Source organism: Macrobrachium rosenbergii, chromosome 6 (assembly GCF_040412425.1).
Source record: "Macrobrachium rosenbergii isolate ZJJX-2024 chromosome 6, ASM4041242v1, whole genome shotgun sequence".
In the NCBI taxonomy this organism is placed as follows: Eukaryota; Metazoa; Arthropoda; class Malacostraca; order Decapoda; family Palaemonidae; genus Macrobrachium; species Macrobrachium rosenbergii.
This window is the reverse complement of record NC_089746.1, coordinates 25,154,148-25,180,281: the sequence shown is the minus strand read 5'-3', so window position 1 is coordinate 25,180,281 and position 26,134 is coordinate 25,154,148. Positions and strand designations below refer to the sequence as shown.

The 26,134-nt window shown below is 33.9% G+C and overlaps 1 protein-coding gene and 1 long non-coding RNA gene across 2 annotated transcripts in view; one reads left to right on the top strand and one right to left on the bottom strand.

Annotated features, from left to right (window-relative positions):
• LOC136839363 (uncharacterized) overlaps positions 1-26,134 on the bottom strand; it is a 140,786-nt gene that overhangs the window by 80,529 nt on the left and 34,123 nt on the right. The window lies entirely within an intron of this gene.
• Positions 6,935-26,134, top strand: part of LOC136839364 (uncharacterized) — a 327,006-nt gene continuing 307,806 nt past the window's right edge. Inside the window, exon 1 of the long non-coding RNA XR_010853303.1 lies at positions 6,935-7,194. This is a non-coding gene — a long non-coding RNA (uncharacterized lncRNA). The remainder of the gene's footprint in view (positions 7,195-26,134) is intronic.

Here is a 26,134-nt window from a genome sequence, read left to right as displayed (position 1 = left end):
AAGAAATATAAGCAAAAAAAAAAAAATAGGAAAATGAAAAATGAAAAATGGGCAAAATACCTACCAAAAGACATCTACAGAAAGCCAGTGAAGTAATGACGATTTTATGTTCAAGGACTTTGTACAATTAGGACAAGGTTAAGAAATATTACTGTTTGTAGAAAAGTTTGTTCTGAATAAAAGAAAAGAGAAAAAATTCAAGTTTTTAAAGTTTTACCGCAAGAGAATAAGCTATTTTAAATAACTGAAGTTTTGGGATATTTCGCGCTAGATATATAAATATAAATAGATGCGCACACACATACATACATACATGTATATATATATATATATATATACATATACATATACATATACATATATATATATACATATATATATATATATATATATATATATATATATATATATATATATATATATATATATATATATATATATGTGTGTGTGTGTGTGTGTGTGTGTGTATGTGTATGTGCGTAGAGCGAGAGGGAAAGAGAGAGCGAGAGAGAAGGAGAGAGAGCTTTCATTAGTGAAAACGCAATAATATATGCACCTGAATAATAGAGCCATTACCTTATCACATTGCAAAATAATGAACCAAGTTTCGTAGAACTGTTGAAAGGTAAGAAAATTAATGATTTCCGTTCATCTTCCTTTCTTTGGAGATAACAATTGTAATGACTCTTTTATTTCGAAAGTAAACCTCAAGCGTCCTTCTGAGCTCGCTCTCGCATTTTGTTGTCTGTCACAGTAATTGTTGTTTTTGAATATTAGGGAATAATGAAACTGAAGTAGAAAATATTCTCTCTCTCTCTCTCTCTCTCTCTCTCTCTCTCTCTCTCTCTCTCTCTCTCTCTCTCTCTCTCTCTCTCTCTCATACATACCCAGCCTAAGTGCACGGCTTTAAATTGCAACCTTTATTCCAATCCAATGGAGGTAGTAATACATTTCCTCCTGACATATTTAAAGTACTTTTAACAAAGGGCAGAATTATAATGAAACGGGTGCAATTCGTATGTCATGGGCTTCCTTTTATAGTGATGCAGTTAAGATAAACTGAGGATTTGGCAGATGTTTATATGTACTATTAAATTAGCATTTACTAAGTGGTAGCATAGTACACCATTCAAAAACAACAGTAGTACTAAAGTAAAGAAGATTCATGCAATGACTGGAATAGTTTTCGGCACCTCTACCTGTTGATAATAAAAAAAAGTAAAAAATGCGCCGAAGTTTCTTCGAAGCAATCGGGTTTTCTGTACACCGAAAATAGATCTATCTTTCGGTGGTCTCAGTAAAATGCTGTATGAGCCGCGGCCCATGAAACTTTTAAACACGGCCCGGTGGTGGCCTATCCTATATCGTTACCGGATGCACGATTATGGCTAACTGTAACCTTAAATAAAATAAAAACTAATAAGGCTAGAGGGCTGCAAATTGGTATGTTTGATGATTGGAGGCTGAATGATCAACATACCAATTTGCAGCCCTCTAGCCTCTGTAGTTTTTAAGATCTGAGGGCGGACAGGAAAAAGTGCAGACGGACGGACAAAGCCTGCACAATAATTTGCTTTTACAAAAAAAAAAAAAAAATGAAACACTTTGTACCTCCTTAGTGTTTGTTCTGCTTATCAAGCTTTGCTTTTCCTGAAATACACAAGTTAGCACTCTAAGAATTCTTGCCCAGGTTCCGAGGACATTAACCTTGCACGTAACAGGTCAATGCCGTTAATCTTTCCCTTCCGTTTTTCCCATTTTCTATTTCTGTGACGTTTACTTGACACAAACACGGGAGCACACTTTCACTGTTAATCCAGCCCTCTTTGCTTTTGGAATTGTTTGTCTATTTCCTTTTCGGAAACCTGGAATCGGTTTTAGTTTTTAAAAATTGGATAAGTTTTGCATGTTTTTAAAATGTCTGAAGTCTCTTTCAGTTCAGGATTTAGGAGCCAGCTAATCTGATTTGGGCAGCAGTGCCTTGAGATTGTTCGGTGCCAGTCGCTTCCCTTTTCAGCAACAGCCATGGAATTGTATTCAACACGTTTCTGTTAGCCAATAAGGGTATTACATTTAATGAACATAAGAAAAGCTTTCTTTTGAGCCTGCGTCTTCTTCTATATAAAGACGGTAGAAAAAGCAAAACCAAAGAGAGAGAGAGAGATGACCTGACGTTTGAATCTGTTAACAATTTACGATAAGCTTGATACGGAAACCCTAAAAAATATGTATGGTTCAACAAAATACAAACGAGTCTTAAATACCTACATTGACGTCATTCGGCACATTCGGGAGATGCACTTATTCAAAGAAATATTTTAAACAATACGCGAGACTCCTCTTCATATACCACTCCGTAGGGGCGGAAGTGCCGTCAGTGCACCTTATGCGGTGCGCTATAGGCATTACTTTGCAGTGTCCCTTCGGTCCGTAGCTGCAACCCCTTTCATTCATTTTACTGTACCTCGGTTCATATTCTCTTTCTTCCTTCTGCTTTCCACCTTCTCCTTACAATTGTTTCATAAGTATACCTTACTTTAACCAGACCACTGAGCTGGTTAACAGCTCTCCTAGTTCTGGCCCGAAGGATTAGACTTATTTTACGTGGCTAAGAACCAATTGGTTACCTAGCAACGGGCCCTACAGCTTACTGTGGAATCCGAACCGCATTATAGCGAGAAATGAATTTCTGTCACCAGAAACAAATTCCTCTAATTCTTCATTGGCCGGTCGGAGAATCGAACGCGGGCCTAGGAGAGTGCTAGCCGAATACGATATCGACCCATCCAGTGAGGAACTAATTGTTTCATAGTGTAACTGCGAGGTTTTCCTCCTGTTGCATCTTTAAAGGTTTTTTAATCTCAATTTTCCTTTCAGCCCTGAATATCCTCATAAGTCCTCTAAATTTTACATTCCATTCCATACCTTCACATACCAGGATAGTATTGGTAAGGCAACAAAGAAAATAATACAATTATTCGACAATGCACACACCTTTCACAAATTCCTAGGTAGAAGGTATTCAGTGCCACGGCAGGAGGGACCCATTTCAGTTGAGAAAGCATTGCGTAAGAGACAAGACAGCCGGAGAACGACCTTTGGCGAAGGACAACAAAACAAGGCCAGACCACCAGAGAGCTGACAGAGGCTTAAAAACAGATCATCTTTGCCATTCATAAAGGGAGTCTCATCGCCCGCAGCTTCTTCTGAAAAACACAGATGAATGCGACCAGGTAGAGCTGGGTTGTTTTATTGGCGAACTCAAGTTCTAGTAGCCTTGTACGGCTATGGACGAAAAGGTCTTGCAGCAAACATGGGTTGTAACGATTACTTGAGCAGCGTCGTTGACTGTGACGAAACAAGTTTCGTCGTTTTTTTAAGTCATTGTATAAATACATGCGTAATATTTAAGTGCATGAGGATATATATTTACTTGTCACGCCAAGTCAAGTTCCGGCTAGTGAGCAGTATCGTATGAGATGGCGGATAGGGGTATAGAAAAAATATGGTCAAAGACCGATAAAATTATTAATTGTAGGTATTAAAAAGAAAACGTTAAATATGAAGCGGAATTCCTCCCACCAGGACTTTATAATCTGCGTTGGCACAAAAAAAAATGGCGCTTCTTAGGACGGTCAAGTCCAGGTGGCACGTTAATATAAATTAAAGCATATATATATGTATATATATATATATATATATATATATATATATATATATATATATATATATATATATATATATATATATATATATATACATATACATATACATACATACATACATATACACGTGTGTGTATGTGTGTGTTGTGCGTGTGTGCCTTGCTTATTCCATACATACGTCCATGTAGATATAAGCATGTTAAAAAATGACTGTTCATGTAAATATGCCAATGTACATAAAAACGGAAATATATGTATCCCACAAACAACAATTAGAACAAAGCAACCCCGGAAGCGGTTTGCTAACCACAAGTACATTTCCAGCAAATAGAAAAATAAAAACTAAAGAGAACCTCCCAAATAACACCAAAATCATTTTTTCTCCAAATTCTTGTACGGAATTTGAAAACTGGTGAGACAACGCTAATTTCGACAGCATTCAGCGAGTGTTTGGATTGCCTTTAGCGCAACGCCGTAAACGTCGCACGACAGCGATCAGGAAAGATTGACGCCGGGCGAAGACGAATAAACTGCAATTATCAGAGACACGGGAGGAGATAATAAATTGCTGGACGAACAGCCCAGGCGCTAATGAGCCTGAGAATAAGTCATGGAATTAACATTTTGCGTTTTGTGTTTTTCAGCAGCGGAGGTCAGTGGTCCAATTTACATTTTTTAAACGTCGCAACTGATCTCAACGACTTCGTCTATCGGCAATTGTTCAGACCATAAAAGATGTAGCAGACGCATCTCGCTCGGGTTTTGTTCTGGGAACTTCGGCCATTTCACGTCTCCCGAGGTAATTAGAACATAATTCCAAACGCTAATCTAACTGCTGTTGTCTCCGTTAATTGCCTCCCTATAATGTTAGCTGCATTTTCATGAGCAACCTGTGTTCCCCCAAGGCTTTTTTTGCATACAGTTAAAATCAATGGACTAGGAGAAGACACGGTGTTGACCATACTTAAAAAAAAAAAAACACTCACACAAACAGGTAAGTAAGAACTACACAGACCCTTTAAAAAAATAGAAGACTCGACTCTAGTTTCAGATCAGGGGCGATCTTTTAACGACGTTCAGGAAGATGTTGAGAGTCTTGAGACCAGGAGTTGAAACTCTTTGTCTTGTCTCCTTGTTTATTCTGGGATAATATCTAGCCAATCTTTTTTTTTTTTTTATTGAACCTTCGGCCAAAAGATTCTCTATATGGAGATAGTGCCAACTACGGTAGTCAAGTAGAATGCTCTGTCGTTAATATGAAAAAAAAAATATGCATTATGTTTTGTGGTTATGAAATTGTTGTGGGGTAGCTTTTTTATGTCTTTAGCACGTTTTTTCTGAGATATATAATATATATATATATATATATATATATATATATATATATATATACACACATACACATATATATATATATATATATATATATATATATATATATATATATATATACAGTATATGTTATACAGTGTATATACCTGTATATATATATACAGTATATATTATACAGTGTATATATATATATATATATATATATATATATATATATATATATATATATATATATATACATATATATACTGAAAGAGAATATAATTTGCAAACTTATAAATAAAGACAGAAAACCCTACAGAAATAAAAACGTATACGTATGTCATCCCAGGGGATGACAAAACAAATAAATTCTAGAAAACAATGTTAGTGAAGACAACATCCTCCACTCTATCTCGACCGTACAAAATAAGAAACCAGGAAATTAGTTACGTACAATCCTTTTAAAGAAAAATATGGAACTGAGGTACAGTTGTCCTTTGCTTTCTCTGTTTAGCTTTGATTAAAAAACTTCTTTACTTTTAAAATGGATAACTGAAAAATCATATAGGACTTAGAATATGACCATACATGATTTCCCTGACCTTTCATTATGTAAACATCAGATTGTTCCTCGTTGCTGATTTACTTGGTCGTTTTAAGACTGCAGTATGCAATCATTTAATGTAATTTACTAATAGGAAAATGCCATCTGTTTCTGTCTTGACTATTTGCGTAAGTGGATGAATGCATATCCAGTACATGCATGAATGTTAGTAAAGGACATCCGCAAAAAGGTCTGAGGATATGCAAAACTTGTTTCGATATAAGAAAATATTGTTACTTTTTGCCCTATTACGAATATTTTTTCACTTTTTATTGCGAAAGGTCTTCTTTGATTTTGTAAGTCCATTTTAACCTCGAGCAGAATGTCAACGTTTTTATATATCTTGTCATGATAAAACTCACTTTCACCCTTCATTTATAATCATTACCGTATAAAACAGAATAATTCTTCTCATCAGCATTCTCTCTCTCTCTCTCTCTCTCTCTCTCTCTCTCTCTCTCTCTCTCTCTCTCTCTCTCCTCCCGCCAGTTGCGTGGAGTGTAGTAATATTTTGGCGCAAACGTAAGAATAACTAGCAGTGTGGACAGGACGGAATCTTAATTCTACTTCAGTAGTGGGAATCAGAGATCAAGTGTTCCCCTGGGAAATCTATATTTTCCATGGAATTGCAAGATAATTTACTTGGTTACTTTTACAGAATTATAAAACATACAAAATATATATATATATATATATATATATATATATATATATATATATATATATATATATATATATATATATATATATATAAATGGATGCATGTATGTGTGTGTGTATGTTCCACCATAACTCTGAAATGCAATGAACAATTTCAACCAAACTTGGTACACATATGGATTACTATCTGGAAAAGAATACTGTGGGGGTAAGACATCGCTGGCACCAAAGGGGTGAGAAGGGGGTGACATGTAAAAATAACGGAAAACGACAGATACTAATGTCTAATTCATAGTTTTCGAGGTCGCTGAGATATATAGTAACACTCCCGATGCCTTTTAAGTCCAAGTTCAGCCCCGACAGGAAAGGGGGGGGGGCGTGAGAAGGGGTGAAAAATGAAATGTCAAAAATGCCAAGATTAGCGTCGAATCCATAGTTTTCGAGGTCGCTGAGGTGAAAAGTGACATTCCCAATGCCACTGAAGTCCAAGTTTAGTTGAACATAACGAAGAGAACTCTGTATAACCTGAAAATTTTTGGAAACGAATATAACTCGGTTTCGGTAGAGCCTTCTGGAAATATGTAAGAATAAAAAGAGGTCTGTATTTAAGGGAAGCTAACTCGGCAAGTCTTCCAGTTTATCATCTTTCAGTGAATGGGACAGTTTCATTTCGCTCTTTTAGATGATTGTATAAGTGTTTCTTCATTTATTTCTGTGAAAAGTTTTATATTTCTACACGGATGTAAGTATTTCATAATTTTAAATTTTAAATTCGTTTTCTCCTTATGTTTATATTAGCTTTTTATTGTATTCCATAATGGATTTCATTGCTCAGGGAGAGTGTGCCTTTTGGTTGTTTTTTAAAATAGCTTTTTTTTTATTTTACAGATTTTGGACTCAAGTTTAATAATAGTTTTTTACTTCTGGGAAGAGTTATATTTCTACACAAATGTAAGTACTGCATAATTTTAAATTTTAAATTTGTTTTCCATTATGTTTATATTAGCTTTTTATTGTTTTCCATAATAGATTTCATTGCTCAGTGAGAGTGTGCATTTCTCTATGACCTGGGTGTGTTCTACGCTTTGAGTTTTTTTACCGTGCAACGCGTACAAAGTCCGTCAGCTAGTATGTACAGTACATATATATATATATATATATATATATATATATATATATATATATATATATATATATATATATATATATATATATATATATATATATATATATATATATATATATATATATATATATATATATATATATACACACATATTCATACACACACAAATATATATATGAAATAGATATATATATATACATATACACACATATATATAAATGCATATATATATATATATATATATATATATATATATATATATTCTTATATGTATACTACACAAAAGATACGATGAAATATATATAACACATACTATATACATATATGTAAATGCATATGTATATATATATATATATAAATATATACGCACATTCATATATGTATGCTACACAGATGCGCACGCATATACATATGTATATATATATATGTGTGTGCATCTATGTATTATACATGTATGAATGTGCGTGTATATTTATATACATATATACATGCATATATATATATATATATATATATATATATATATATATATATATTGCTCACGTCCCTATTTCATCGTGTGCATATCACTACAGGTGTATGTAAAACTAGTGTGTGTCAAGACATTAAAGCTGACGAATAGATTATATATCTATATATATATATATATACAATATATCTAAAACTATAAATTAAGACGTTAAATATATATATGTATTATATATATATATATATATATATATATATATATATATATATATATATATATATATATATATATATAGTATGTGTGTGTGTACTGGTGTATAGTTCACCAGAATTTACGTGTGTAACTCAGCTTCAAAGAAACGACCTTCGCGACTTGAAAACCTTTCCTTCAGGACGGATTCATTAAGTAACAAACTCACAGAGCGCCAGAGCTTGTACGTTTTATCCATGAGCCAGCGACCTCGTTTCTTTTACCACACCCAGACAAACGAAATCTGTTTCTTCAGGAGTAATTGATTCAACAGCCCTTCAACATTCCTTCTTCCCAGTGATCATTGCAACTAGAGCGCCCATTGTTCCTCTCCTGGCTCGTTCGTACGCGTATTGTTCCCGTCCTTCAGTGTGAAGAGTTTCCATCCATTTCATTTTCCGCCCCCCGAAAATAAACCGTTGATAATGTAGCGCATGGGATTGGGTCTTGAGGCGATGGAAAGATCCATTGTTTAATTTTCCGTGTTGTTGGTGAACACTTCTCCCCTTCCTCGTCCTTTTAAGTTTTGTTTGGAGGTAGTGGAGGCCCTTTTAATTAATACATTTCAAACGCCTTCCTCGTTGGACAGGAGTTCCAAGGGAATGGGGAGGTCGCCGTATGGAGAGTTCTAAAACTTCGCCCGTTTTTCAGATTTTTAACTGACTATACGGAATTTGAAAAAATAAACTGTTAAGGCTTTTATAAATGTCACGCCAAAAAATAGGATTCATTCTGTTAAGTACACTTTCTGAGGGTTAATTATAAAGCTCTGTCAGGGAAACAGGTTTTTTTTTCTAGCTAAGAGTCAGCCCAATTCGTTTTATTATTATAAAAGCATTGTTGAAAAAACTAAACACTGTAGATGGTTGTTTGTTATAAAGCCCTAACCATGAAATAAGTTTTCTACTGTATAAACACTGCTGAAGGGATTTCTCTGATAAAATTGTTAGCCCTCAAATAGGGTTAATTCTACATCATACACAGCTAGAGGCCCGATCTCATAAAACTAATAGCAGTAGCCATTGTCTAGTTTTTTTAAAGCCATCCCCCGGTAGGAGCAAGTAGGCTGAAAAAGTCATGTGGTGGCTTTCACATTGTGATTTGGTATTACAATCCTGAAAGTGTTATGCCGTCCGAGCATTATTCTTTTTAGCCTAAACAATACATTTTTCCTACATAATACTCTCTTTCTCTCTCTCTCTCTCTCTCTCTCTCTCTCTCTCTCAACTTCTTTATACTTCGCTTAGTTCAAACCATCTGGTTGCGCACTCACGCCAGCCTTCAAATTGAGGAACAAAAAATGATTCAGGTAATATCCTAAACCGTTGGCTACCCTCATAAAACTTGGCAGTACATTAACGTTTTTTGGTAGGTATATGTACGCAGTTGGTGGACGCTTCATTCTACGTACAAAAAGGCAGGTTGTTAACAAAATCCACTTTCCATTTATGAACAACTGAACAGGAGTTAATATTATATGAGCCATTTTCAATTCAGAGGCCTGTAATTTTCAGACGAAGCAATAAAGTAATAATATAGACGGATCTAAATCACACGAAAACCTTAAATTCCATTCCTTGTTTTTCTTAAATTCCAGGTGAGTAAAAGTAAGTGCTGTGGAACTGTAGACATTAATAAATTACTAAAACGATTGTTTTGGCGATAACCACTCATACTGTACATATTTGAGATGTAATCTTTGATGGGATGCGTAAACATTAATCTGATAATGGCGTTTGCCTAGAATTCTTGTTTTCGTAATTTTCTTCATCTTTCATTACAGTAGCGCCCAGAGTTAGAAACTATTATGTAATTTAGTTCAGTCAGTTAGTACGTTTAAAATTGTCCATTAATCAATCTAAAAGTAACTGATTGAACCAAATTACATAATAGTTTCTAACTCTGGGCGTTTCTGTAATGAAAGATAAAGAAAATTACGAGTCCCATCAAAGATTACATCTCAAATATGTACAGTATGAGTGGTTATTGCCAAAACAATCGTTTTAGTAATTTTCTAATGTCTACAGTTCCACAGCACACACACACACACACACACACACACACATATATATATATATATATATATATATATATATATATATATATATATATATATATATATACATACACACATATATACACACACACACACGCACACAGACACACACACAATGTGTGTGTACTTACAAATATCCTGAAACAATAGTTTACAAAACTCAGTGACACCAAAGCCAAGAAAAAAGCGGTCTGAATATTCTTTGTGGAAAATCTACCCCAGAGAGAGAGAGAGAGAGAGAGAGAGAGAGGTCAGGAGGAATCCCCAGCCGGGTAGCCTGGAACCAATTAGAGAATATGAGTTCCTCTTGTCGCCCGCATGGGAATATTCTGGCTATTTAATAGAGCGACAACCTTCGGTCTCTTTCCATATTCCATTTTCATTTTTTCTCCCCTAAACTTTTTGTAGCTTCAGCTCGGCCTTTAAATGTGAGATTTTTTGGGTAGGATATTGAAAACTGTCATTCTATTGTACGTGTGTGTATGTATATATATGAATCTTTTATTACAGAATATGTGAAATATTTATTTCCCATTCATGCATGTTTGCGTGAATGTAAGTAGACAAGAATAACCTGAATGCAGACTTGTGGACCAATATTTCACGCTGGCTTTAGCTAAGTCTGGCCGTACAATACGTCATAAATTGTTCTCATTATGACTGTATGTAATCAGGCCATGATAGTGTTGTTCACCACATACACACCTAATTCGTTTTTTTTTTTTTTTTTTTTTTTTTACTTCTCAATGACGCTTCGTAACAAAGGAGCCAAAGCTGGCGTGACCACAATTCACCGACCCAAAGTGATGAAAACCTATTTTCAGAATCATGTGAGGTTACACCTTTTGAAAAAGGTTGCATAAGCGTTTCAATACATTTATTTTAAAATACTTTTCACTGAATGGATAATCGGGCCAGGTAATGACTCAAATTCAAAAGGTGGCAATCTCGATTAATTTTGAGCCAGCTATGTTTTTACCAGGTGCATATATAAAGAATACCGTATAGAGAAGGTAATTTAAAAGGCAGTTCTCGAGTGATCAACTGGGCTCATATATATATAGCATAATGGTGTTACGGAAGTGTTGAATTGGAAAACTGAAGGTCAGCAGAAATAAAAAAACAAAAACATTGAATACAACGCTGAGAAACGTTTGAATAGAAACGGAAAAAAATAAATTTCCTAACCAATTGGTAACTTGAATGTATGAGTTTGGCGTTCTGTCAAAGTTAAAAAATTAAGAATATAAAAAATGTTACAGACAAAAAAGCTTTCTGTCCCCATCATATTCAAGATAACTGTTAGTTTACGCAAAATTCCACCAGTTCACTACGTGAAAGCTGCTACAGAAAGTCAAACTCAAAATTATATGGTTGCAATAATTTTGACCACCTGCCCAGAATTCTTTCAGCGTGGAAGCAACAAACAATAGTCATACTGCTCAGGATAATCGAATTTAGCAAATTTAATCTCTCTCTCTCTCTCTCTCTCTCTCTCTCTCTCTCTCTCTCTCTCTCTCTCTCTCTCTCTCTCTCTCTCTCTGTTAAATGAAGTATGCTAGTGAAAATTGTATGGGAATAGATAAAAACTAGTAATGAATATATCATTAGACTAAATGCTCACAGAAAATAAAAATTGCAAGAACAAATACTTATTTAGAATATTGTTGAGTGATGCGAGTTGCTGATAACTAATTTCCATGTTGCATTTATATGAAGCATCCTAATATAATTGTTTATTTTATCAGTCATAATTTTTCCAGCAATCTGAATACAATTCATTTTTTGTTGTAAGCCTGATATGTATTTTTCAAAAATAAATTAAGTTCATCATTTTATGAACCACCAACATTTCAGATAAATAATTATTGTTGTGGATTCTGCAATGCTTCGTTTTTTATATTCTCGAAATAATAAAAGGATGGAAATTCAAAGCGTAAAAATCAAAGGGGATTTGAATATCGAATATAATTCATGAGAGCTGTCCAACGGTTGATGTGCTGATCAACTCTCCGTTTCTAATATGAAACTTAAGCATCATCAAATAAAGAGTGAAAATAGCTGATTTCTTTTTCATTTTTATTTTTTTATTAATTTTTGGTGTGTCATCCGCAATTCGTGGAAACGGTATATTGTTCAAATTTCTATAATATACATCAACAACAAATTAAGAATTTAAGCCAATATTGTATAAACACTAGGGGTAACAAATGTTCTATATAGATTATTGACGCAGACTTTGGGGTTTGTAATATAAGGAGTATTAGAATAAAGTTGTTCGTTAGAAGGAGGCAAGCTTGTATTCTTTGAATACATGATGTTTGACCTACAGTCACACGAACATTACAACTTTGCTTCCATGATTCATCTTTACATTTTTAGATAACGAAGTTATTAGTTTTTCTATCGTTCTGTCTATCCGTCTAATCTTCTATCCATCTGTCTGTCTATCCGTTTAACTTGACTTTCATATTTCTTTGATAAATTTTCTCATAATAAAATTAATTTGTTTATCTATCCATCTATGTACATATCTGTATATCTATTTCTCTATCTATCTTTCTACCTATATATATATATATATATATATATATATATATATATATATATATATATATATATATATATGTATATATATATATATATATGTGTGTGTGTGAGTGTGTGTGTGTGTGTGTGTGTGTGTAATGTCGTCTATACTCTATCACAAGTATTGGAACATAAAACATAAACAGTGTAAGAACCCACTGCTGAAGAGAAACAACAGAGTACAAAATCTTTAACTTTACTCTGAGAAAGCCTTAATTTAAGTTTTCTTGCACTCTGTTGTTTCACTTTCATCGTGGCCATATACTGCGTATGTGATTTCTATATATATATATATATATATATATATATATATATATATATATATATATATATATATATATATATATATATATATATACATACAGTATATATAGAACATATATATATATATATATATATATATATATATATATATATATATATATATATATATATATAACATACATACATATATATATATATTATATATACCTATATATATATATATAAATGTATATATATGTTATATATATATATGTGTATATATATATATATGTATGTATGTATGTATGTATGTATATACTGTATATATCAAAAACCACTGCAACATAATTTAAATGAGTTACAGTTCATTCCCAGCCTGATGCTCACCGGGACCATAACTAATTACAACAGTGATGAACTTTTAAATGAAAAATGATCTTCTGCAGCAACCTGGTTTCATGTAGTAAATGTCAGTAATGAGAAATACTGTTCATTCCATAAAAGAATTTATATAGATAATTGCTTTGAGAGTTGAACGTTTAGTATTCTGAATAATTCCTCTACGTTTTATAAAATGCTTTCGTACTGGGAATGTCTTGTCAACGGATAATTCCCTTAGTTTGTGTACAAAAATTCACACACACACACACAACCATATATATATATATATATATATATATATATATATATATATATATATATATATATATATATATATATATATATATATATATAATTTTCTTTGCCAGGAAAACGTTAGGCCATTTACAATCGATCTTTAAAATCATTTGGACTGCAAATCTTTAAAATAGCCTATCACATAATACAGTTCTAAGCTAATCTTTCTATCTCGTTCCTTATCCATTGATGGAACAAACGCTGTATGAGTACAATGCTTGTGTGTGTGTGTGTGTGTGTGTGTGTGTGTGTGTATGTATGTGTGTATAATCTAAAACTTTCACAGGAACTCGACCATTCAATTCCCTTGCCCTTCGTAGGTAACATTTCCTCTTGATATAAGCCTAATGAATTCATATATTTGAGTCTCTTAAAAGACGTACAAATAATCTTTTGCCAAAAGGGGCAATCGTTTATTATTTATACAGGCAAGTACGTCTATTAGGTCGCTTTCAAAAATCTCTGATGCCAAAAATTACCAAAGGGTTAACTGTTAAGTAACTTCATTATAAAATAAAATAATGCGACCTTGTCGAAAGAAAAACCTGGTTTGTGACCAAAAATGTATTCAGAAATAAATTTCCGTTTATTAGGGACAAAAATGTAGCACAAGGCAGAATTGGCGGTTAATAGTGGACTGAGAGAATGTTTAGAATGGAGAGAAACTAATAATGAAGAGCTAGGTCTAGATTCCATGCCATTCAGTAATGAAATGAATAAATGCCATCTGAACATATCATTAAAATAATTCCCATATTTGTTATAAGTAAAGAAAAAGTCAAGGGAAGATGGGAGCCTTGACCAAAATTAATATTGTTACATCTGTTCATGGGAAATACGAAGTATAAAGGAATAATGCGTTATACATTTTCTGTCACTTGTAAGGGCATCATCACAAATGAAATTTACTTTCAATATAGCGCGAAACCTGGTCCAAAAAGTACAATAGACTACCAGCAATATTATGTGAACTAAAATGCGAATTTTAATTTGCTGAAGTTGTTGCCATAAACATTAGTAAGTCTGTACAATGAATAGATAAACAGATAAATGTGATATTTATGGCTACAGGGTTAACAGAAACAAGTAAAAAGTGCGCCGAAGTTTCTTCGGCGCAATCGGGTTTTCTGAACAGCGTATGATCAAGGCCACCGGAAATAGATTTATCTTTCGGTGGTCTCGGTAAAATGCTGTATGGGCCGCGGCCCATGAATCTTTAACCGCAGGCCGGTGGTGGCATGTCCTATATAGTTGCCAGAGGCACGATTATGGCTAACTTTAACCTTAAATAAGATAAAAACTAATAAGGCTAGAGGGCTGCAATATGGTATGTTTGATGATTGGAGGGTGGATGATCAACATACCAATTTGCAGCCCTCTAGCCTCAGTAGCTTTTAAGATCTGGGGCGGACAGAAAAAGTGCGGACGAACAGACAAAGCCTGCGCAATAGTTTTCTTTTACAGAAAACTAAAAAACGAATGACGAACAAAGTAAACTGAGATACCTTTTTTGAATACTACAAGCATTTACGCTGAAAACATTACGCAGAAATATCCTTAATGGCTTTGTGGTCCCAGCGTGAATTGTTACTTGACAATCAGCTAATGGTAATTGAAGGCATTTATTCAACGGGTCACTATTTTCTCTGTAAAATACTGCTGTCGTTGGAAACTTTCCACTTTAGACATGTGCAAAAGGACTCAGTGGCAGCTGTTTCTCATTTGCAGAAGTGACTGCCTTTTATGAAAAGAGGAATGACGTCACATATCGAACATCTGAGACCGGCAAGTTTTATAATGACATCAAGATGTTCGTTCTGACTAAAAAGGAAGATGACTATTCATTAAAGAAAAGAGGTAGTCTCTCGCAAAAAAATGGGATTACAATTTTAATTGAGATAAAACGATTTATATGTTCTCACAGATACTAAAATATGAATTTATTTGCCAAAAATGTGGACGCCAATAATTTATTTAAAAGAGGAAAAAGGACATTATGACATATGGAAAGAGACATATATTTAAAAAAGTTAGTTGCATGTCCATCCAACAGTTAAAATTGATAATGGTCGATTTGAAATGACGATAAATGATGCATTTAAACTGTCACTGTAATAAGTTAAGAGCGATACATCGACTCTTTATATTATTTCCGTTACTTCCAGCGTACCCGTGTACTGTAGGTACTTACTAGATCTTAATTCTTTTTGTTTCCTCTAGGGCACAAGGAATACAGTGCCACGCTTTGGAAAACCCTACGATAACATTTTTTCCCTTTAAAATTCGATTTTAGATCCTGCACTGTTGGTAAGGGCATTTTCAAATTGTATGAGTCACTTCATTATTCCTGGACACCTTTTGATTAGAATATTGCTCGTGTATTGATTTTCGGTCTTTGGAAAAGTGAAACACGTCTGAGCATGAAAGTTCTGAAAGGTGAAAATCATGGGTATATGTCATTAACAGTATACGAAGTTATCATTTAATTTTAGTTTTATATCTCTCATGCAATTCGAAAAAAGTTATCCAAGCAGGATACTATTTAGTAATTATATTCAATTCCAGTTATTAGGAATTGGTTGGTTCAGATTCAGGATTTGTGTTGTGATAACACAAATCCTTGTCCATAAACTCCCGTAGGGGGGTAGAGCCGTCAGTGCACCTCTTAGGCCCCCTAGTTGCAACCCCTTTCATTCTTTTTACTGTACCTCCGTTTGTATTCTCTTTCTTCCCTCTTACTTTCCACCCTCTCCTAACAATTGTTTCAGAGTGGAACTGTGAGGTTTTCCTCCTGTTACACATTTAAAGCCTTACCTACGTTCATATTCTCTCTCTCCTAGCTTGCTATCCACCCTCTCCTACTAACACTTATTTTATATTGCAATTACGAGGTTTTCCTCTTGTTACACCTTTCAAACCTTTCTACTCTCAATTTCACTAAGCGCTGAATGACCTCATAGGTCCCAGTGCCTGGCCTTTGGCCTATATTCTATATTCCATTCCTGCTCTCAATTTCCCTTTCGGCGCTGAATGACTTCACAGGTCCCAGCGCTTGGCCTTTGGCCAAATTCTATATTCTATTCTTGTCCATAAACGGCCCAACAGTGTGGTAAGGTTTGGAAGGAACTAAGAGGGCTGGTGTGTCCCTCTTGACTCTCTCGAACCAGTGAAACCGAAGGGCAGCCTTCGTCCTTGAACGCAAAGCGAGAGCTTCTTTTTGGGTAAATCGGCGCAGAAGTAGACAGGCAGTTGGCGCTAACGGTCTCACAAACAGCTTTATTGCTCTCTTTTGTTTTTGCTCTCTGACTTTGTCTTGCGTACGTCCTTCGCTTCCTCCACCAAAGATAAGAATGTCTGTTAACAGCGAAATTCTATTAGCATGATATAGACTTCAGTCACACGTGGGTTTCAGCATCTGATACATCTTTTTTTTTTTATTTGTGGTGTGCAACTAAAGGTCTGTCTCACTCGCTTTTACTCTGTGGTTTAAAATTTTCGCTTTGCTAAGAATCACAATCAAAATTGGCAGTGACTCGGAGTTAGGTAGCTGAGTCTACTTCATTTTCCGAACTTAGCCTCATCTATCTATCTATCTATCTATCTATCTATCTATCTATCTATCTATCTATCTATCTATCTAACCATTATTTTCCACACGGGTAAAATTATCCCCAAACTTGATTATCAGAGTTTTTTAACGTCTAATGAAGAAGAATTGTAATTTTATTTTGCCAGGGTTGAATCTCTCTCTCTCTCTCTCTCTCTCTCTCTCTCTCTCTCTCTCTCTCTCTCTCTCTCTCTCTCTCTCTCTCTCTCTCTCATCAAGGGACATGAAAAAATAGAAATAGAAAAAATAAAATAAAGCCCAAAATATTTACCAGTTTCGACTGCATAAATACTACAGTATATTACCGTCATCATATAACTTACTTCCCGCGAAAGGTATTGCGGATTCTATACATTAAGGCACACACACACACACACACACACACACACACACAAATAGAAACATAGACAAAATAAAATAAAGCCCAAAATATTCACCAGTTTCCAGTGCACAGATACTATATTACAGTCAGCATATAACTTACTTGTCGTAAAAGGTATTGGGCAGATTCCGAACAAAGCAGTCAATCATAATCTAATTAAGCCTAATTTATACCTGCTTGTCATTAAAGTAACTTCCTTAATGCTAGGTGTTAGCCTTCAGGTACACCAGTGGAACTGAAGCAACAGATTTATATCTTAACTGTTTTATATCTTTTATATTTTTATACAATGTATCTATCTTGAGAGACGTTTAAATAGTGCGTGAATTAACCTTTGCTAACATTAGGATCAACATGTTTTTTAACGGAGGTATTATGAAGAGCACTTTTCGTTGATGCTTATTTAATTAAGGGATTAAGACAATCGTTTTTATTTCCGAACATCCATTACAAGAGATTCGCTCGTAAAAATAGATTAACTGCCTAATGGTATGATGAAGACCTATAATGAATTTATTTCTGATTTACCGTTGCGAAGTAACTACACGCTGATGATGGTAATTGGATTTTATTAGTGTTAGAGCAAATAAATAATTACAAGCATATTCAGATAATTATTCATACACCAACACATACATATGTAATGTGTAGATGTGTATATAAATATATATATATATATATATATATATATATATATATATATATATATATATATATATATATATATATATATATATATATATTTCATATGTGATGTAGAGCGAATTGGATATTAAATTAAATATTTAGCTTAATGTTTGTTTATATAAAATGTCACACACGGTGATGTGGTAAATATTCATTATATATATATATATATATATATATATATATATATATATATATATATATATATATATATATATATATATATATATATATATATAGAGCAATTGGATATTAAATTAATTATGTAGCTTAATGTTTGTGCATATAAAATGTTACGTTTGGTGATATGATAGATATTCATATATATATATATATATATATATATATATATATATATATATATATATATATATATATATATATATATATATATATATATATATATATATTTATATATATATATATATATATATATATATATATATATATCAATGATGGAATAGCGACAGAATGAAAGACCTAGCGCACATGACATCAGTATAAAATGTCTGGTCATACGATGCCTAACAAACAAAAGCTTGCAGTTTAAATAGCACCAAGCATCTGTGAGTATTTGTAATCACTAATTAAGTAACAATGCGATATGAATCATGTCAGTACATGCTTGAGTGCGTTCGGTATAATTCTGTACTTGAGGTCATCTGTGTCAAATAATAGTGAATTTATGCCTTGAAAGTGTTTATCAAGATACATTTTGTAGATGATTCAAGCTATAAATGAAAGTCAGACTTACAGAAGAAAGGATCCGTATCATTAATCGTTTCCAAACTGTACAGCGATACAATTTGAACTGTTTCGTTTTTATGTATCTTAGTTAAAAGCGTAAGATCATTTATCAGCATCTTTTAGGATTTATTTATTCACTAAGATCATTTTCTGTAGGCCATCCCACAGAAACCTAAATAAATTATTATATTAAGGAAGTAACAGGAAAAAACTTAATTAATGTTAACAAGAAGAGCAACAAGCAAATTTAATTGATTTCCTTTCATAAGAAGAGGGAATGGACAGAAAACCGCCCCGAAAAAGGTGTCAACATTCCATCTTTAATATTCATGGTGTCTGAACTTTCGGTCATCACTGAATCCATGCTGTGAATTTTAATTGATCCATAACCTCCAGTTACGCATGTAATTGCAATTATTTTCCTTATTCCCAAACACAGCAATAGCACTGGGTGAAGGCGCAACTTCCTTTCAAGCATATTGAGGTCAATGTCGATTGTCGTTTAGATTTTATTTTTCTTAAAAAAGATTGATAGAAAGAGGCGACAGATCATTTTTCAGTTTTGGAAAATGATGTGTCGTCTTTCGTGCTTTTGTACTAAGGAAGGTCTGTCTATCTCGGAGCTTTCGTATTAAGAAAAGTGATTATATGAGAGATAACGTATTCTGTAAAAGATAAGACTGAATAATGAGAGTAAAAGTTTGTTTTCATAAGAATCATCTTTTGAACGACGGACTGAAAATTTTACAGCAGTATGATTTACAAAAGCAATTTCTCTCAACAAAAGGAAATAACATCAAAACAATTTAATGTATTTCCCCATTCGTATATCCAACCAGATTCTCATTAAAACTTATACACCTATTCAGTTATAATAAGGTTCATATCCTTGAAAAGATGAACAAAGTGACATAAATATTTTTTTACCACCGTCTGTTTTCGTCCAATAAATTTAGATGATTTCGAACTATTTGTTAGTGCTACCGTGTCCTTGAATCTATTTCGAATTCTTTAAACAAAGAGCACTAATATTGTGACGTCTTGATCATTATCTCGCAGCAGGGATCCAAACTCTGCTGTCGGATGCGGACATGAATTATTGCCTGGTTATGGTTTCTTCATATTTGAGCGTAAATGACGATCACTGCATGAACAAATACAAGTAAATTAAAAAGAGCTGGGGCCTCTTAACTAAGTATCTGGAGCAAAAAAAAAAAAAAGGCGTTTTCTTTACAGTGCTCTTTATGTTTGGAAAATTTTTATTATCTGACCACGGTTTTAGTCAGTTTTCACTGGAAACTACTATTCATAATTTACGTACATAAGCGACTTGATATGCGTAATTCATATATATATATATATATATATATATATATATATATATATATATATATATATATATATATATATATATATATATATATATATATATATATATATATATATATACACACACACACACACACACACACACACCGAAATATCATGAATTCTGGGATTTTTTTTTCTCCTAAACCAGGGTCATATTCCTGTTTGAAGGAAGACTATTTCATTACCGAACTGGATTGTAGGTTTTCATTGGGAAAATAACACTAAGAGAACTGACAAAATTTAGAGTTCATTGTACGTTTATTCACTTATATGTCTGCTAAATGGGGCCAGCAGATTCTTTTTCTTTATAGATAACCAGAATGTTGAGAAAATTGCTACCAAATCATCACAAGCCTTTTAAGATTAATTAATCACTACGATAATTCTCTCTACTTTCCTTGTTGTCATACAGGTTTAATACGATATCAGACATTTCCACATATAACAGCAAAACAAAAATTAATTAATGTCCGACTTATGACTTTTATTAAACCCTATATAACGAAAGAATAACATCATAACGTGTCAAGAAATACAAAATTCAAAATTTAATTATTTGCCACTATGTCCTGAATACAGGAAAACTTCCTTTTAATAAAATCCATATTTCCTTTATATTTTACCAGCAGGCACACACCAGTCCTATCTTTCCACTTATTCAGATTATTATTACTATAATTAATCTTACCACAATACAGTGTAAAATTTTGTTTTTAAATAAGGGATGACATCTTGAAAGAGTAAAAATAAAAAAACGTTGGACAGCTAAGTTGTTTGAGATCCAAAGATGCATTTTTAACCATACATGAAGAACATTTACTGCTTTATTAGTAAAATCTGAAGCCAGTTTTCAGTTGAAAGCCTCTTTGGTAGAATGACTTTGCAGTACTCGATGTAAATTGAGAACTGCACCTTAGGAGATCGAAACAATTGAAATAGGGTCACAAATGGAAGGGTCAGCGACTACCTTAATGGGCAACGACCTAAAGAAGACTATTTTGAAATCAGTCGCAAAGAAAGACGGGGCATCGGCGATGCCGCGCCATGAATCTTGATGGACCCTCGGCTTTAATCGAAGTGTCAGCCTTTTCCTTGGTTGGTCAACCCACTGATAGGCACAAAATGAGCCTCTTCGCCTAAACGTTAGGCCTAATAAGCTAAAGATAGGCCTATCTGAGTTTTTCTGTCATGACAAGACATTAATTACGAGAGCTTGACCGCTTCGACGAAGAAATTTATTGCCTTACGTGATTTGAAGATTCCGAGAGAGAGAGAGAGAGAGAGAGAGAGAGAGAGAGAGAGAGAGAGAGAGAGAGAGAGAGAGAGAGAGAGAGAAGTCAATTAGATGAATTACTGGATTCTGGAATAGCTTTTGAGTATACAATCGACAAAGAGGTGTTTTGAATTTGTAGAACGAAAATTTTAATATATTTTATCTCACTAATCTATAAGACAATTACACTGATGCTTATTGTAGTCCTACTTATATATGGCATGAGGAAAGGATTAAGCCCAAATACAATTGAGTAATATATGAATAAACGATTTTTGGGAAATGAAGACAAAGAATACTAAAAATAAATAAACCTTTAAGCAAGAGACTATTGTAAAGACTGCTAAAATACTGATCTATGATGCAACATTCATACAAAACACGAAAGACCATTGAAAATGCTTCAAGAGTGGACTGATGCCAGGTTACTAATATAAAAAAAAAAAAAAACACTGTATCACAAAATTATAGCTGCTCTATCTTAGCGACGCGAGAACCTTTGCTAATCAAGTTTTGATAATGTAAAAAGTAAGAATGCTTCAAAGGAGTTTCCTTAACATGTAGCAACAGTCTGTGAAACTTGCACAGTATTTTGGTAAAAGGAACGCTAAAGTAAACCGTGCTTGGAATTGTCACGGGAATATGCTCCCAATAGTAAGTCAGGTAATATTAAATGCTGTTTGCCATTGTTATGGATTTTATCGCCAAAAAGGTATTATTCGAAAATTCTAACGCAGTAGTAAAAATTAGAGTACATTAAGATTTAAAAAAAAAACACGTTATTGAAAACTGATAACAGTAATTATACAATAAACATAATGCAAGAGTGAATTAATGGCGTATCTGAATAACAAAAAAAAAGAATAAACAACTTTTTTCGTGACAACCTACCATCACGGGCGTAGCCAACCACCTACACCCAACTCTCCCACCCCAAAATTACGATTTCCTTCCTTTCCTGAAAGCCCAACTCTTCCTTTCATCTTGTGATGCATTTGACTCCCTTCAGGAAGGTCACCGTCACCTACTAATGCCATAAGTGACACAAGGGCATGACAGAACAGAAGGCAAAACCAGCCGGTAAAAGTGTTGGCCTTCCGCCTACGTGTATAATTTTAGCGTTTTAATTGACCTGGAAATGCATTAATTGGCGTCATATGAGCAAAGGTCATTGCTGAATGTAGGAGGCAGTGATTGAGGCTGAATGATTGTGTACCCAAACCCGTGTGCTAATTTGTGTATGCTTGTGTGTACGTGTGTGTGTGTGTGTGTGTGTTTGTGAGCACCTGCGTGTTCATGTGTTAAAGTATTTTCTTCCTGAAGGTCACTGGGTCACTCATGGAAATAGAAAAGCATAATGGAGTAAGAATATTAATTTTTTTTATATAATTTTTAGTTACAGTAGATATACGCACTTTAATCCCTCGTGAGAAAACCAGCTCTGTTCGTTTTTAAGGAAAGAAAGGAGGTGAATTCTCAGAAGGCTATATGTTGAAGTCATCGTCATATTTTGATGGAATAAAAAATGGATGCTGAGGAACATAATCACATTCATTGGTGTTTGTGAGAGAGAGAGAGAGAGAGAGAGAGAGAGAGAGAGAGAGAGAGAGAGAGAGAGAGAGAGAGCATCTGTAACCCTCCCTCTTTTACTCTCTTCAATAACAGATTCGTGTACTTGTAACTTATACACTTGGTAAAACAGTCGAATATTCATCTAGTCTTATGAAAATACCTGAGCAGAAACTCACAGACGATATCAAGTTTGAGCAGCAATCGCTCAGAGAATGATTTTCCTCCCTCTTCCATAAGAAAAAGAAAAAAACTTCTGTTGGGTCCAACTCTCGTCTTATATAAACAAAAAAGAAGACGCTCCAATTTTGTGCAACCCACCGAATATAATAATATTTGTTGTTTGTTGTCAAAACAACTCCCTTCCTAAATCTACAGAAGTAGAATTTAATCAATTTTAAAACCAGTTCTACCCTTCTATCACTTTAATATTCTTTATCTCCCTCTGGATTTATCAGGAAATTCTTTCAGACATTCTTTTCCAGAATATGGCAATACAACTCTGCATGTGGTTTTTTCTTATCATCGCATATACATAAAACGTAAAGAGCATCAAATGCCTTTACTTTCCTTACTCTTATTGCTAATGTGCTCTTTGATATTTTCCTTACATATAGCATGTAATAGCATTAGAATAGTTTCATAATCATCCACTCTTTCATTCGATGTCCTTACCATAGAATCTCCGTCACCATGTGCGATGAAATGAGTTCTCTTTCCAGGTTTGGTAAATCATCAGAAACTGTCCCTTTACTATTGATCAATGTAGTTCAGGATAGTTGTGGTATTAATCAACCTAATTAGAAATGTTTGACTCATTAGCTTGCATAGGTAGTAACGTTGGCACCCAAATATGTAAAGCATTGGAACTGGAATATAAAATTTAGGCCAAAGGCCAAGCGGTGGGACCTATGAGGTCAATCAGCGCCGAAAGATACAGTGAGAGTAAAGAAGGGTTTAAAGATGCAACGGGAGGAAAATCTCAGTTGCACCATGAACTAGTTGTTAGGAGAGGGTGGAAAGTAAGATGGAAGAAAGATAGTGTGAACGGAGGCAAAGTAAAAGGGATGAAAGGGGTTGCAGCTACAGGCCGAAGGGACGCTGCAAAAAACCGTATGTAATGCCTACAGTGCACCGCATGAGGTGCACTGGTGCACTACCCCCTACGGGGAAAAGGAACCGCAGAGCAAACACTGAGGTGACCCTCGTCATCATAGGCAATATGGTTATATTGATTTTTATTATAGGAAAAACCCAAAAAGGTTGTAAAAATCCTGTGTAACGAACACCTTTTTAGGATATTTTTTTAGGCTGTTAGAATATATTTTCTCGACTTTTTCGTGATTCACAGATGCCTAAAACTTCTAGAACTGAAATTGTAATACTTCTCAAAAGTTTACGGAATGCTCTTCAGATGTTATACATTGTGGTGAAAACTTTTACGTTTCTCTCCATCCCGAATAGAAATATCAAGTTTCTCGTGTATTCAGGCTGAAAAGGCTCAGAATCTTTAATGAGAATTCAATAGTTTCAAGTTCTTCGTGGGTTTTAAAAAACATATACACAAAATTAACTTGTTACAAAAATAAAACACTATTACAGTTCAAAAGGCATATAGAATCAATGTCTTGTGCGGAATAAATAAGAAATCAATTTTTTGACAATTAACGTAAAATGTTTTCGTTCTTTCGAATTGAAATGACCTTAAGAAATCAAGAAAAATAAATCTTAGGAACCTAATTTTGTCATAGCCCATCAAAAACTAAACTAATTCACAGTAAAATGAAGGCATATAGAACCGGATCAACCTGACGAAAAACTGAAGAATCAAATTTCCTTATGGCAGGGAAGACTTGAAAGGTTGCTGAATGGATTCCAATCGCTCTAAAAGGGATTGACCTTTCCTGGCTCCGTGACCCTTGGCGCCATCAATAACGTCATTCCCCGTCCAATAATTCATCTTGCATTACTGATGGATTGCGAACATATGCCCCTCCCCCACCCTCACCCCCACGCTCCCTCTCCTGGGGTCACCTGACCCGTCTACATATCCTGGGGTGAGTAGTCAGGTGTCCAGAATCGTTGCAGAAATCTTCTTCTTTATATGTGTTTTGAACTTCTTCTTCTTCTTCTTCTTCTTCTTCTTCTTCTTCTTCTTCTTCTTCTTCTTCTTCTTCTTCTTCTTCTTCTTCTTCTTCTTTTTTATTAACATTATTATAAACAACTAAATAATAAGGTTTTTGTATTCAAACAGATTTGCTCTCAAAATAATCGTATGGGATATCTACACACGTCAAAAGGGTCCCAGTTATTTTAGATTACATTCCAGCTGGAGCCACAAATTTTTGTCATAAATTTCAAATGATTTGAAATTTTATGAAACAAGAGAAAAAATCATTGTGACTTGACTTCATTTCAGAACTGGGCAACAAAAGCCATATTTGAATATATTGTACAAATGCAGGTGAAATAAAATTTTCGTTGGACATTTTCTTTTTCGTGATTTACAGGTTTTCGCGGAAGGAACGCTGATATTTCGATGCAATTAATAAAATTCTGTTCGACGGAACATATCGTGACAAAATGTTTTTGAATTGGTTTTATACAGGAAATAAATATAAAGTTTTCATTTCTCGGAGAGTGTTAAATTGACGTGAAACAAATATGTATCTTTATGTATCAAACAATACGTCAGTGAAGTCTACAATCAGTACAAAAGCAAATCTCATCTCTTTCGGAGAAGGGAAAAAAAGGGGGGATCAAATTTCCTTATGGAAAGTTAAAGACTGCTGAAAGGATTCCAATCTCTCTAAAAGGGATTGACCTTCCGGGTTCCCTGCTCCCT